Here is a 14,797-nt window from a genome sequence, read left to right on the forward strand (position 1 = left end):
AGATTTTCATCAGGATTTAAGGTAATCACAGCTCTCAGGGATGTGATTCTGAAATCTCTTCTGTCAGCAGTGCTGGAAGGAGAAGCACTTGGCAAAGGGCTGCCAGGACAGCTGTCTGTACCTCAACCCTGCAGCTCCTCTGCTGTGCTTGGATCAGACTCTAAATTCTGATTTTTCACCTCCAGTCTTTCCCTACTGCTGGCTGCAGCAGGATTATTTCTGCTTCTCGGAGGAAAAGAGCCAGTTGCCAGCGACCTCTCAGCTTAGTCTGCCTCAGTAAAGAGGAGTCTGGCACTTGGCTTGGGCTTGCTTGTTATTTTGACAGCACATCCCTTCTTTTTGCTCTGCTTGGATCAGTCTCTACTTCAGGGCTGGGCCAAAGACATGGGAAATAGCCAATTTGCAGGGAAAAAAAATGAATCCATTGCTGTCAGCCAAGTGTTTTGTCACCTTGCATCAAGAAGGGCAAAGGATTCACAGCCAGGACACAGCTCAGTTTTGGCCACAGTGCTGGGCAGGCCTGGGCATCCTTCTCATCCCAAATATCTGTGCTGCTGCAGTGTGAGGAAAACAAGCCCTGAGCATGGTGTAGATCCAACAAAACACTCATCCTTCCCAAAGTGCTACAGGAGGGTGATCAGATCCACCTACACACTTGGGAGTTCAAGATCTAACGTAGGACCAGGTGATAAAGGGGGTAGAAAAAGTGATGTGTGAGTGGGAAAGGTGGGGAGAAATCAGGAGGCTGCAGAGCCCAAACCTGCACCTGATCCTTTTTATCCCCCTCTATCCACCCAGGTAGGAACACCGAACTCCCCTCCTACCCCGAGCTATGCCTGCCCCATCCCTGGAAGTGTCCAACACCAGGCTGGACGGGGCTTGCAACAACCTGAGACAGTGCAAAGGGGGGGTTGGAATGCGATGCTCCTTAAGTTCCCTTCCAGCCCAGCCCATTCCGTGATTCCCGGCTGCTCGCTGCCCTTTAGGGGCTCAGCATTCCCGAACCCCCCGGCACAGCGCCAAGCACTCCCCACCCCAGGGGTGCCCCAGCCTTTCCCTTACCCCCCAAACCAGAACCCGCAGTTCTGGTGGGGAGTTCGCTGGCAGCCCAAAAGAGAAGAGCTCCGCACGGCTGGGTGCAGCTTCCTTTTCTTCTCCTCCTCCTCCTCCTCCTCCTGCCGTGCCTGCGCTCCTCCCGGGGCGGAGCCGCCCGGCCCAGCGCCCGCCCCGCTCCCGAGCCGAGCCGAGCCGGGCTGCGGGGCCGGGGCCGTGCCAGCGCTGTCCCTGCGCCCTTCCCTGCCGGCCCTGGCACTGCCCTGCCGCCGGGGCCGGGCTGCCCTTCCGCGGGGCTCGGCAACCCGGCGGATCTCCCGGCGGCAGCAGGTAAAGGGAAGGGGAGGGGAGGGCTGGCTGGGCTGCGGGATCCCGCATCCCCCGGGCTGCGGGGCTGCTGCGGGTGGGACAGCTCTGCCGGGCCGCTCTCACCCCCGGGAGGGGCTGCGGTGTGCGAAGCCGCCTTGCTTTGCCCCGAAAGGTGTTTCTTTTGCGTGCCCCAAAGGCGTTTCCTTGCCCGCTGTGCCCCCTCCCTCCCCGCGGGTGCCTCACCTGGCCGCCAGCATCCCGAGCGGAGTTGGGGATGCCAGCGGGTGCTCCCGCTGCTGGGGGGCGTGGGTGGGAACCCACCCCGGGAGAGGTCCCGGGGAGCCCCTCTGGTCCCCGAGACCCCCAGAGTGTCCGGCTGTGCATCCGGACGCCGCCGTTCCCCTTCGGGTCCTGCTTGTTTAGCAGGGAACGCTTGGTTTTGGTATAAACCGATGGCATCTGCAGTGTTCCACCGTCCCAGGGCTTCGCACCGCTGCTGTACGGAGCTGTAAAATCCTGAGGCAGCCGAATCCCAAGAGGGATTTATTTGTTATTGCTGCTGGTCCAGCTGGAGGAGCGCTCAGTGCCCGTCCAGCTCCCTGAGGATGCTCAGGGATGTCCTGGATGGCTCCTGGCGACATTCCCCGGCAGCAAAGCCTCTGCTAAAGACCCCAAATGCCCAGCGAGCACTGGGCAGAGAGGGTGAAAAAAGGTGAATGTAAGAGGGTGTCACTTTCTCTTGGTTCTTGGCAAAGAAACTTAATTCAAAAAAAGAGTAATTCAGGGAAAAGAGGAGAAAAATCGCCTCGTTGCTGTTTTATTGGAACCCTCACCCACGTCCTTTCTGTTCCCCGCCCGGAAAACTGGGCATGGAGGAGTTGCAGTCGGCATGTGAGGCTTGCTCTGGAAAAGGGCTGCTGGAGCAATTCCTGGTGTGGAAGCTGTGAAATTTCACCCCTGGCCAGATGGAAATGGGGATTCTCCAGCCAGGAAAAACCTGGCTGTGTCAGACTCGCTGTGCTTTGGGATTTTAGGGCTGGGTCCTTACAGCCGCTCTTGTTGTGTGTAATCGTGTTGGCTTAAGGGTTATTTTGGGGCTGGAGAGGGATTAGGGATAGATGTCAGGAACAGGCAGAGCCGTGCTGCGTGTGAAACTTAAAAAATAATGAATGATGGTTCTCTTTGCTGGCTCTTTGTCCTGGTGGGAAGGAGCCCGTACGGATTTTTCTCCATTAGAAAGTTACATTGTACACGGAGAACGCTGGATCCAGGGTGCTGGAGTCTCCTCAGGATGCTCCAGCTGCCAGGAAATTTCGATTGCTGCTGATTAGCAAGTACTAGTCAGAGTGGTGCTGCTTCTTAAAGAGCTTTTTTGGGATTTGGATCGCCCAGCCCCATGCAGGATAACAGCCTTCTCCCTTCTTTCCCCCTTACAAATTGCCAGCTTACACTTGGCAGGTGTGGCCGGGGAAAAGCTGAGGTAAATGGATTTCCTGCCTCGCATTTTGTCTGGCATGTCCATTTTCCTCGTCAGATTGCTATGGAAAATGGTCCATTAATTCATTAGCCAGCCCTTCTCCACCTGAGCAGCGATGCATCCTGACTCCTTAAAGCTGTTATTTTAACATATCCTCCTCTGCCAAGCTTTGAAACATCTTCACGCTGATATCCCATTGTGGAGCTGCAGAATATTTCTCTGTGATTTAGGAGGTTCTTCTTCAGAGGCAAATACAAGCTCTGCTTTGATGGCAGAGTTAATTTTAGAGTGGGTGTCTCTGTCAAGCTGTACTTTTTTTATTAAAGGAGCGTGTTCTGCTTGTTACACTTTTCCCTGCGATGAATTCGGCAAAGCACGACTGGTTTTTGTCTTGGAAGGAAAATGAGTCTTGGTCGGATCAATTGATTTGGTGTCAGGTTGTAGATTCAGAAACTGCTGGCTCAGAATTAATGATAAAGGGTTTGGTTTTTAGCAGGGCAATAAATTGCTTGATAAACCAGGAAGGTTATGAGACACAGAACCAGCTGTGAAGGGACAGCCCTTTGTTGTACTTTTACCCATTAACTGTGTACCCAGGTGTGTTTGATCTCAAGTAACTGCTTTAAAATCGCCCTGCCAAAATCAGCGTGTTTAGGGGTGTTTTTTTGTGGGTTTTTAACGTATGGGTTGGAGTGGCTCACAGGTGCAAGTGCTGTTGTGGGTGGAGGTTGAAGGTGCAGGGAGCAGGTGGCTCCTTCGCCCTCATTTGTGTCAGAGGCACTTTGATGCTCACAGGTGGTGGAAGTTAGGTCTGGGTGCCCTTTAACCAGACACACCTGGGGGGAATATTGTCCTTTGACTCGCTCTGTGAGTCTTCCCGAGGGTGAAGATAAAAGGCAATGCTTGTACCTTTGAAATACTCCTGGTGCAGCTCCGGGCTTGTGTGGGAAGGTGGGGCTGGACCTGGAGGGGCACTTAGAGCTCCTCCTGAGAGCAGCTTTCCTACAAACACAGTGAGGTGGGAGCATGCTTTCCTTGGAGTTTGCAATGCTGGTTTTTAAGTCCTTTTTCTTGAGGTGTTGCTCCCATCCCTGAGATGCTTTGCACCTTCACGCTGATATTTGTGGGATGGTTTGGGTTGGAAAGGACCTTAAAGCTCCTCCAGTTCCAACCCCTGAGATGAAGAGATGGGATCCACCTGGCAGCCACTTTGCTTCATTAGGCTGCAGCTGCTGCTAATTAGGCTCCAGTGAGCTCAAATAGGGGTATTTCACCTTGTCCTGCACCCCAGCCAGTGCTGCGAGGTCTGCTGGAGCTGCTCTGGGGTGAGTGTGTCTCATTTTCCCTATTTGCTGCAGGGTCTTTGCTCAGGGCTCCCCAAAATCCTTGTTCTGGGCGGGGTGTGAGTCCCCTGTGCTCAGGAGAGGGCAGTGTCACACCGAGGAGCCCGTTCCTTATCCACGGAGCTGCCACCTCCTCCAGAGGAGTTCTGCACCAGGCTGGGTTTAGGAGCCAGGCACCTCATCCCCCTCCCTTCTTCCCAAACCAAATATTCCCCCTCCAGCTCTGCTCTCAGTGCTTAACAGCCCTTTGCAGGAACATTCTGAGCATGGTGCTGGGAAAAGGGATTTAAAAGACTTTATGGCAGTTGCTTTTGCCTGTATAAACAGTGATTAGATACAGCTACTTTAATGCATGTCTTGACTTTAAAAAAAAAAAAAAAGCTGCACATTGGTGTTTGGCTTTGCTGCTTTTTCCTCTTTAGCAAACCACTGTGTTCTCCCCACTTCCTCCAGAAGTACCCACAGATACTGGCAGGACAACTGCCTGAATATTTGGTGCAATAGTCTGTCATTGCTCAACAGCCTGACAAACAACAACAAAAAAAAGGTTTTATTTTTTATATGCAATTAAATATTTGTAGAAGATTTCTGCCAAGGAGTGGCTTCAAGGTACAGAGTGTTCCCCTGAAGGGTGTTCAAACAAGGAGCTTTTGGGGTGGCATTTGGGAAGTTTTTTGTGCCTGTGCCTCCATGCATTCCATGTTTGGAATCCATCTCAGGTGGGGATTGAGCTCTTTTTTTGTTCTCTTGGGGAGGATTGGTCCTGATGATGAAAAAACGAAAATGAAAATCTTTCTTTTTGTGCCTATTTTTTGTGTGTGTGGCTCTTGATCTGGTTTTATTTCTTTTTTCTCCTTGCTGGTTGAAGGGTGAACTGGGGATAGGAGAGGGGGAAATTGCACCTTTCCTGGGGTGCAATTTGGGCAAATCTGGGCACCAGCTCTGTCCCCATCTGTGCAGAGCCCTGCTGGTGGTTAATCTCTTCCTTGCAAAGAGCCTGGGCTGGTTTCAGTGTAATTCCTTAGTCGTGACAGACCTGAACCCTCGTGCCCTCCCTGCATCTCTCTGTGTTGGAGCCACGCTTTCCATGAGGAGCTTGGGGTCCAGGCTGCTGGATCCTGGAGGTGATGGACTGTAAGTTTATTCTCTTCTTGGCTGGGAATGCTCAGAAGAATCTGTTTCACTTTCAGAGTTTTGCCACGTGGTGCTGTGCCAAAGCACCTTTTTATCTCCCACTTTCCCCCTTAGATGTCAGCTTGCCTTGAATTTATTTATTTATTTATAATGCTGCTGCAACTTGTAAAACCTCTTCATAAATGTTTGGCCCCTGTGTTTTGCTTCCCTTTCCTCCTCGCTGAGGTGAAATGAAACTTGTCCCTCCCCCAGCCCGAGGTGAAATGCACAGAGCAGAAATATTCTGGTCCTTGGCTGTTTTTAGCTGTGCTGAGTTTCAGGCTCACGTTTGCCCAGGGAAAGCAGCTTGTGACTGAAATAGTCCAAGGTGAAACCCAGAGTTTCCTCTAATAAGTATTTTTGGGTGCAGCCTCTAAAAAGATGTAATGGACTGGTTGTACCCTCCAACATCCACGTGTGTTCTCCTGAGCCACTCTAGGAGATTATATTTGGGCCACTTAGCTGGTATTGATGAATCTCTTGAGCTGACAGTCACCTAATCATAAATCAAGTCTAAAATCAAGTCAGCGTTCTGCAGGATTGCAGCAAAACAAAATGCATCAAATTTCCTGACTTGGAGCAGTTGGGAATTGGCACCTGGTGGTGGCAGGGGGTGCTCAGGGTGTTCCACAAGATTCTTGGGAAGCTAATCCTCAGCAGGGCACTTAAGGGCTTGGAGAGGATTTGAAGCTCAAGTCTGGCTTGCTGTGCTGTGAAATTGCCCTGGACCTGGCCCTTTTGGGGGGTGTCCCTGTGTGTGACCCCATCTCAGCCCTGTGTGCTGACTGCAGGGCTCTTCTCTGCGTAAAACCTTGGGGAGTGGGGATAAAAGTGGGATCTGCATCCCCAGTGCTGCCCCAAGGGGCAGGATGGGGCTGGGGGCTGTCCAGGTTACAGCTTAAACCCAGGCCCTGGGACGGGTAGAGAGGGCTTAGGTTTGTTTACAGGGATTTACCCCCGTGCTGAGGGCACTCTGTGATATTTGGGTGGATTTTGTTGTCTGGATTGGCTTTTTTTTTTTTTTTTTTTTTTTTTTTTTTGCCAAGTGGTAATTAATGCTTTCCTTGGGATTAAAATATTTCCTGCATGTCCCAGCTGTTGGTGTAGCAAAGAGTCATCCAACCCCCTGACCTTTCTCAGAGGATGAAAAGGCTCTTTTGGAGAAGGTGGGAAGTGTATGTTCAAATCCAGGGTGTCTCTCTCATCCCAACTACTCTGAGCAACCTGGGCTAGTGGAAGGTGTCCCTGCCCATGGAAAAAGATGATTTTTATGATCTCTTCCAACCTAAATGTTTCAGTGATGATTCTGTAATTCTCCTTTCTCGCATGAAGCAGCTCCATAAAGAAATTATTCCTCAAGGCTTTCATGTAGCTGATGGTTTTTAGGCAGTTTCCTGATTAAACAGTGATTATTTGCAGATATTTTGGGAATTTTGGTATCCATCTGCCTACTAATTATTCAGGAATCTTGTCACTGAGACTTCAGACTCTCAGTCAATCCTGTTGCAGTTTGAAACCCAGCAAAGAGGCAGCTCCTGGGTCCTGTTTTGGGTGTCCAGGCATGATTTGTTCTGTTTCCCTCAAGCATTTTGGGCTTGGATTTCTCCATGCAGGGTTGATCTTGGAGATCTGCACAGCAATAGTGCCTGAACAGTCCTTGAGATCTGTGCATTTGGGGGGTTTGGGAGCCCTGGAATTCATCAAGCCAAGAGGGGAGGTGAGACCTTCTCCAACACCTATTTTTAGTTGTGTTCCTGTTCACATGCAAATTACGCTCATCATCAAGGATTGCTCTCCACTTGGGACACTGGATTTGTAATCCCTGTTTTCCAGCTCTTAGATACCAAAATGCCTGCCAAAACCACAGATATTGCTGTTTCCTTTTCCCCTGTGCCCTGGAGCTGGGGACTGCCAGCTCCCACACCACTTGCTGTGCTGCATTTGATGCTCTGTGAACACAGAGTGATGGCAGGCTCTCGTTTTTGGGGTGATTTCCCCTCCCTGCATGGGCTTTGGCATCAGTTGGTGGTGGCTGACAGCTTGCAAGATCATCTCCTGCTTTCCTGCCCCTGCCTGGGTCCTGGATGTGCTTTCGGAGTGAAGCAGCTCAGCTCCTCTTTAGCTGCGAGTTAATCGCCCAGAGGCAGAGTGCTCGCAGCCCTCATTAAAAGCCTGATTTAAAGTGCAAGCTTGACAGCTCGGCTGGAGATGCTTTCCCTTATCACAGCTGTTCCCTAATCTGTCTCCTCTGCCTAGGGACGTGTTTGGCTTTGGGTTTTTCGGTTTGGATCTGCAGCTCCTGCTCTGTGCGCTGCAGGAATGTGCTGTGAGGCAGCTGTGGATGTGCAGATGTTGATGTGGTGGGAATCAGCCTGATGCTGGCAGGGACAGCCCTTTGTGCCTCACAAGGTCACTGGGCAGCGTGAAACAAACCCTGCCAGGGCTCCTGGGACGGTTCTGCTCTGCCAAGAGAAATAAAGCTGCTTGTGGGATTAGAGGGATGGGGCTGCTGGCCCTGAAGGAGAGCAGTGTGGGAGGGGATTGTCCTTCCCTGGATGTATACCTGGGCAGGTTTGAGCTCCAAGCCTTGTCCCGGGCTTTGCTGAGCCTCAGGAGCTGCAGAGAATCGTTCTGCAATGGTTCTGGGAAGGGAATCTCTGCCTCAGTGGTGCTGGTGCCCTGTCCAGTGTCACCTGGGGCAGGGGGATGGCTCCTGTGGGTGCTCCCTGCTGGGGAAAGGTGTCAGGAGGAAGGTTGGCTCGTTCTTGGCAAGATTGGATTGGACCTGGGAGCTCCTGCTGGGCTGGAAATCCCTCCTAGGGCTGATGTGATGAGCACCCCAGGGTTAGAGTGGGAATGTGGCTCAGGAGGGAAGCCTGGGGGCAACTTGGGAAGCTCTAACCGGTGTCCAGGCTTTCAGAGCTGCCCTGTAGTGGGCAGGTAGAGATCCACTTCTAGCAGCACAATAAGCTTAAATTTTTGAGTCCTCTGTGTTTCTGAAAGGGTCAGCTCACTCTGTTAAACCTCTTCTGCCATGAGAGTCCTTAAATCCAAATTTCTGGGGTAATTGGTTATATTGAGCTGTATTGGCCCCATGAGGAAATCCCTTTGCTCTCTTGGCTTCCTCTCTCCCAGCTTGGGGGAAATAATGGCTTTTTGCTTATTTCCCTGAACTTTGCAGCTCACCTGCAGGGTTCCCTGGAGGGACAGCTCTGAAGGACTGGCTTGAAGCCTGCTCTGCTCCTCTCCTGGAGCAGTTTTGGGGTGGGATGTGGAGCTGTGGGGGGGACACGGGGTGAGCAACAGGGGCAGCTGAGGCCAAAGGAGTCAAAAACCCCAAGGTGTCTGCTCCAGTTTCTGCACCTTCCCAGGCATTTTGTGCCTCCCCTTATCTGGGCTGATATTTGCAGTGCTGATAAGAGAGGGTCTGTAACAAGTGTGCTGTGCCACAGATAAAACCTGCAGTGCGTAAGAGCTGTTCCAGCTCGGCCTTATCAGCACTATTAAACCTGAATATCAGCAGGGCTTCAGGGATGAGTGAGGCTGCCCTGGCTCCCTCAGCACACAACATCCAAGCAGCAATTGTGCTGGGACTGCTGCTGCTCTGTAAGTCCCCCTACAATGTGCTTCTCTTTTATTTTCTGGCTTTTTCTTTTTTTGGTTGTTTGTTTTGGGATGGTTTTTTTATTGTTGTTGTGAGTTTGGTTTTTTTAAGTTTTTTTAAATTTAAATTTTGGGATCGAGGTTTGCGTACTGAAATGTTTCAGATCCAATTTTGGGATAGAGGTTTTTGTGTCTGAAAGGCAGCTGCCTGGTGGTTGTGTGCTCTGTGTGGGTATTGAGGTGGTGGCTGCTCTGCTCGTGGATTGAACAGGCTGGGTGGAGGTGTCACATCTCCAAAAAGAGGTGCAGATGTGGCACTTGGGGACGTGGTTTAGTGCTGCAACCAGCACAGTCAGGTTCCTGGCTGGACTCGAAGATGATAGAGGTGTTTTCCAGACTTAAGGATGCTGTGAGTTAAATTTAGGGGTTCTTGCATCTCTCCAGGCTGCTCTTTGCCCAGAGGAAGAAATCCTGGGGGTTTTGTGCAGCCACTGAACACCTGTGCAGGCAGCACAGATTTCCTGCACCACCTTGGTGCTCCCTCAGGGCTCTGACCTCTGCAGGGGTGGGAAAACACTGGATTGAAGCTGCCAAAGGCTGAAGTGGTGGAGAATTGCTTGGCCTTGGGCACTGCCAGGGATCCAGGGGCAGCCACAGCTGCTCTGGGCACCCTGTGCCAGGGCCTCCCCACCCTCACAGCCAAGAATTCCTTCCCAAAATCCCATCTGGCAGTGGGAAGCCATTCCCTGTGTCCTGTGCCTCTCAAAGCCAGGCTTTAGGCTGCCTGAGCTGGGTTTAATATGAGGAGCACCAGCCCTGCCTGGAGCTGTTGGAGGAGATGGCTTTGGGATCCAAAGCTGGCTGCTGATCCCTGCTGCTGTGCCCAAGGTCAGCCTGACCCTGCAGCTCCCAAATTGTTCCCAGTTTTTCCTCTCAGCTGTGTGAGCAGCTCCTGGGTTTATCAGCCCCTGGTGCTTCTGCCTGGGCTTTGTCAGAGCAGCCTGATCCCCAAGGGCCAGAGTTACAATGAGTGGGCACAGGAGCTCCTGGGGCTGTGCAATTCCAGAGCCATCTGATTTCCCCCAGACTTGATCTGCTGGTGGTTGTGTCTGGATTGGCTGCAGAGCTGGGGAGAAGGAGCATCCTTGGTGCTTCTGACAGCTCCAGCCCCTCCGGCTCGAGGCACTGCCACATCTCTCTGCTTTAAAAACCACAGCCAGGAAACACAAAGCAGCTCTGGAGGGAAGGGGCTGCAGTGGCTTCAGATCTCCTTTTAACATGGAGAGCTGCAAACTGGACCCCTGACCCAATTCCTGCTTTTTAGAAGGGGTTTTTTGGAGACTTCAAGCTGGAAGTGAACTACAGCTGTGGGGCAGTCTGGAGTCTGTCCTCTGCTTGCTTTTGTCTGGCCACCCTAAAACTTATTGCTGTGTTTCAGCATTGCCTGAAGCTTATGAAATATTCTGCTCCCAAATTTGCCACATTTGGTGACTGAGCCCATATGTTTGATTCCAAATGGCTGTTACATTTTTTTTCTTGTTTTTGTGTAATTTTTTTGGGTTTGGTTTTCTTTTTTTTTTTTTTTTCCTGTGAAGGAAAGGTATGAAATAAATACTGCCTGAAAGACTTGTGGCTGTCAGCTCTTGGACAGAGCTGTGAGGAAAACCCTGTTCTGTCTCATGCCCCATCAGGTTTAATGCTTGCTAAATGGCAGAGCTGGGCTGAGGCACTGGAGCTGGGATTAAAAAAAAAATAAATATTGCTGCAAGTGGCTGAGCTTGGAAGTAAATTATGCTGTGAGTGGGTACCCAGGGACTGCTGAGGTGTCTGGATTCCCCCCAGGGCTCACTGCCAGGTGGGAGGCTTGGGAATTTGGGAAGGCAGCTTGTGGGGAAAGTCCTGTGTCCCAGCAGCAATAAATCCTCTTCCTGCCATGCTGTATTTAAATATTTTTCTTGCTCTAGAGCTGAAACCATTTGTAGAGTCTGATCTTTTGATTTTGCCCATCATTTCCCAATGTGGCCAAAAGAAAAAAGAAAGGGTTTGCCACTTGTCTGGCTTTTAGGGAACTCTAAAGTGATGAAAAATCAAATTAAGACCTGTCTGCCATGGTCATCCTGGAGCTCTGGGGGTTTTGCTCTTGCTTGTGCCATCTCCCTCCTGTTTCTCCATGGGAACAGGGAAGGACTGAGCTTTTTATCCTGCCTTTGACCCTGGAGCACCACAAAGAAAGAATTTATTTGTTGTGAGATAATGTGACATAACTTAGGGTGATGCTCTGATGATGGCTCTGAAAGGAAAGGTGTCAGACATTGAAAAGATTTGGGATCATCCCTCTTTTCCTTGCAGCCATCAGTGGTTTTGGCCAAGAAAATAGATGTGTTTTCTAGTGACCTAAAGAAATAAAAAATAATAAAAATAAAGATAAAGGACGTGGCACTGCCTCGGGGAGGCAAGGTGAGGGTGTGAACACTTGGCTGCTGCAGAAAGGCAGGCATGAGATTGATTTCTTCCCTGAGGTTTGTTGCCATTAATCCACCTTTGTGGGTGCTGCTCTTTGCCTTCTGACAGAACCTCTTTGTGAGGTTTTTAGGGGGTGGTGCAGGCTGAGATGGGGGAGAGGGTCTGGAAAATTCTGGGTGGGAGCTTTTGCCTGGCTCCAGCTTTTTAGTACAGGATTTTTACTCTGCTTTGTTTGTCACTCTTTGCCATGAGCAGTGACACAGGCCCTCTGAGCAAATGGAATGGGACAATGCAATCTGTAGCAGTTTTTCTCCTTCCCTCTTCCTTTCTAGCAGTTTTTCCCCAGTGCAAAAGCCTGGAGATCACCCCTTGTTTTGTGATTGTTTATTATTTAGTTCCCTGCTGTGATGGACATTCAGCAGATACCAGAAATACCTTCAGCTTTGGCCACAATCTGCCCAAAATAGCTGTGGGAGCTCTGCAGGGGGAGGTGTTTGGCCTGAGCCAACAATCCCAGCTCCCAGAGCATCTTTGGGACCACCAAGGTGTGAAGATGCCAGTGGGGAAATGCTGCTGCAGCAGTGACACAGGGAGTGCTTCACCACCTCGTGGGATGCTCACCTGGGGAGTTGTGTGACTGAAATCCATTCCTTTCGTGTTGTTTGTGTTCATCCTGGTGGCTGAGTGCACCTCGGTGCCCTGAGAATGTAACAGAGCTCTCCAAACCCACTCAGCTCCCTGCTTGGAGCGACTGAGGGGTGTGGAGGAGGCATTTATCCCATGGATAAGTGGGATAGGAGTAACATCCCGGTTTTATGGGGCTGGGTGGAGGTGTCTGAGCTATTTTTGGGCACTTTTCCCTGAGAGCCATTGGCACGTGGCAGCTGAACCTGCCTCTGCTGCTCGTCCAGCCCTGGTTCCCAAACTCTGGGGTGGCTCTGGGAACAATTTGGGAGCAGGGAATGTGTTGGCTCCTTGCTTTCCATCTGGAAGTGGCACTTTCCCCTGGTGGGGGGATGCTGAGCACAGGAGATCCTCTGGTTCCCAGGAATAACCTCCCTCTGGTGGTGGAACAGCATGGGGGTTGTTCCAGTGGCAGCACTCAGCTCTCTCAAGTGTTGCTGGCAAAAATGTGCTGCTTCAGACTGAACGTGGGTCTCCTCAGGACAGCCTGTGAGCTGCTTTTTGGGGGAAATAAACCACAGAATCAAGTGAAAACTGGTTTGTCAGAGAGAGTGTGAGGCTGCTCTGGGTCCAGTCCCTGGGGGAATATGCAGCATCCCCAAAGAACTCAGTCCATCCAGACTAAAAGGTGAGAATAAAGGACATTTTCTCTTGAGATGCCATCTCCCCAAGGTCTTCCCTGTGGTGTGAGTTTATTTGCTGCCAGGCTGGGGACAGCAGTGACAGAACTGTGAGTGTCACTCAGGCTTATGGTTTTTTTTTTTCTGGCAGCACAGGACCTTGCACTGCTGCTCCAGTGAGATCCTGACCTCATCCCTGCACTGGGAGCCATTCCCTGTGTCCTGTCCCTCCATCCTTGTCCCCAGTCCCTCTCCAGCTCTCCTGGAGCCCCTTCAGGCCCTGCCAGGGCTCTGAGCTCTGAAGAGCCTGTTAGAGCTGTGGTCTGGGGCTTCTTGTGCAATAATCAAAGGTTAACCCCTGCAGTCCTTGCTGGTGTTTGCCTTTTGCTTTAGAGGAAGGAAATGGGATCCTAATCTTTAGCTCAAATGCCATCTGTACATCCACTGACAAAAGTAAATTTGTGATGTGCTTAATGAAGCCTAGAAAGATGTCTCAGATAATGGACAGAAAATATCTGCCCTTTAAGGACTTCTGCTTCCCAAAGTTATTGCAGGGCTTCCTATTATGCTTAAGGAAGAGAAGCCTTGTTGTTTTGGGGGTGTTTTTTGTTTGGTTGGTGCATTAAACTGGGAGTTTTCAGAGGAGAGAGCCCCCTTGGAAAGCAGATGGCAGAGCTGGATCACGTGCTGCTTCCCTTGACGTTTGGGTGGGAAATGTTCCCTGGAAACGGGGCTCTGCCTCTGTGGAGGTGCTGCAGGGAAAATGTGGGGGAGAATTCCAGAAAGGGGATTTTGCTTTCCAGGGTCTGGCTGTCAGCCTCCCTAACCTGGGAGTGGAGCTGGGTGACAACTGTGCCTCAGCCATGTCCTTCTCCTTGCTGGGCCAGATCAATCCCCTCAGTTGGTGCCTGTTGGGGACAACCACTTCCAGAGCATCTCTAGGAACCTGGGGGTGTGGAAAGAGTGGGGTGTGCCCTGGTGTTGCTGCTGTAGCATTGAAACATGGGGTATTTGTAGGGAAAGGTTTAGAGATAATGGGGTTTGTTGGTGGTAAACACACGTGTCCACTTGGCTTTGGGAAGAGGTGCAAAGATTTGATGTTTCCAGCACTTGGAGAAGAGCTTGGAGGCTCCTGCAGCATTTGAGATCCATTAAAATCCTCTACTTTGAGGGACTGGGAATCATGGAATCACAGACTGGTTTAGGTTGAAGGGACTTTGAAATCACCAGTGCCTGCTGTGAGCAGGGACACCTTCCTCTAGTCCAGGCTACTCCAAGCCCTGTCCAGCCTGGCCTTGGACACTTCCAGGGATGGGACATGAGTGATCCAAGGTAGGGAAGGAGGATAGTGCAGGGCTGGGGAGCTTTGGGATTAGCACTAAATCCTGTGCACAGAAAGAAGCCTGAAGGCTTCAGATGTCTTGGATGTCTGGCATTTGAAGGACTTCTCCTCTGGTAAGGTTTTTGCTGAGCCTGCCAGTGAAAATCCCCGGAATGTCACAGTTATTATTGCATGAGACTTACGCGCTAATAGGATTTAATTTCTGCAGAGCTTCTGATGAGGGGAAGAAGCACCTCAAAGAAGCACAGGTATTTTGGGAAAGGCTTAAGTGGAGTAAAATTCAGCTGCAATCATGTTTCAGCAGGGGAGCTTGGAGTTGAGTGAGATGGAGCAAGGAGTTTTATCACTTCCACACGGGATGTGCACAGCCCTGTCTCTCCCACCTGTGCCTCAGCTCTTCCCTGCTGGAAAGAGAGGGATTGTCTGAGTGAAAGGTCTGCTTGCTTTCCCATGGAAGCTCCTGCAAGGCTTGCAGAGGTCCTGCTGTGCCAGGATTGGAGTTGCTGGCCCGGTGGGGAGCTGCTGCATTTTGCTCCCATTTCCTTACACTGTCAGGGCTCCTGGGGGCTGGAATGAGGAGAGGGCTCAGCCTTTGCAGACTGGAGGGGAAGGGGAGTGTGGAAGGTTTCCTTCCTGGGGAAAAGGGCTGGTAATGCAGCTTGGGGGGAAGAAAACCAAACAAAGCAGCTTCTCTTCCCTTCTGGCTCAGAGAGGGGTGTGATGTCAAGGT

General features: G+C 51.1%; 1 protein-coding gene across 2 annotated transcripts in view; it reads left to right on the forward strand.

Moving 5' to 3' along the window:
* Positions 1-1,269: 1,269 nt before the first annotated feature.
* GDPD5 (glycerophosphodiester phosphodiesterase domain containing 5) overlaps positions 1,270-14,797 on the forward strand; it is a 99,268-nt gene continuing 85,740 nt past the window's right edge. Inside the window, exon 1 of one of the 2 annotated variants that reach the window (XM_041420989.1) lies at positions 1,270-1,383. The gene's annotated coding sequence lies outside the window, so the exon portion shown is untranslated. Of the gene's footprint in view, positions 1,384-8,889; positions 8,962-14,797 lie in introns of those variants that run through there. The other variant, XM_041420988.1, reaches the window with a different exon arrangement.

The sequence above is a fragment of the Onychostruthus taczanowskii genome, unplaced genomic scaffold (genome assembly GCF_017590055.1).
Source record: "Onychostruthus taczanowskii isolate IOZ18803 unplaced genomic scaffold, ASM1759005v1 scaffold67, whole genome shotgun sequence".
Lineage (NCBI taxonomy): Eukaryota > Metazoa > Chordata > Aves > Passeriformes > Passeridae > Onychostruthus > Onychostruthus taczanowskii.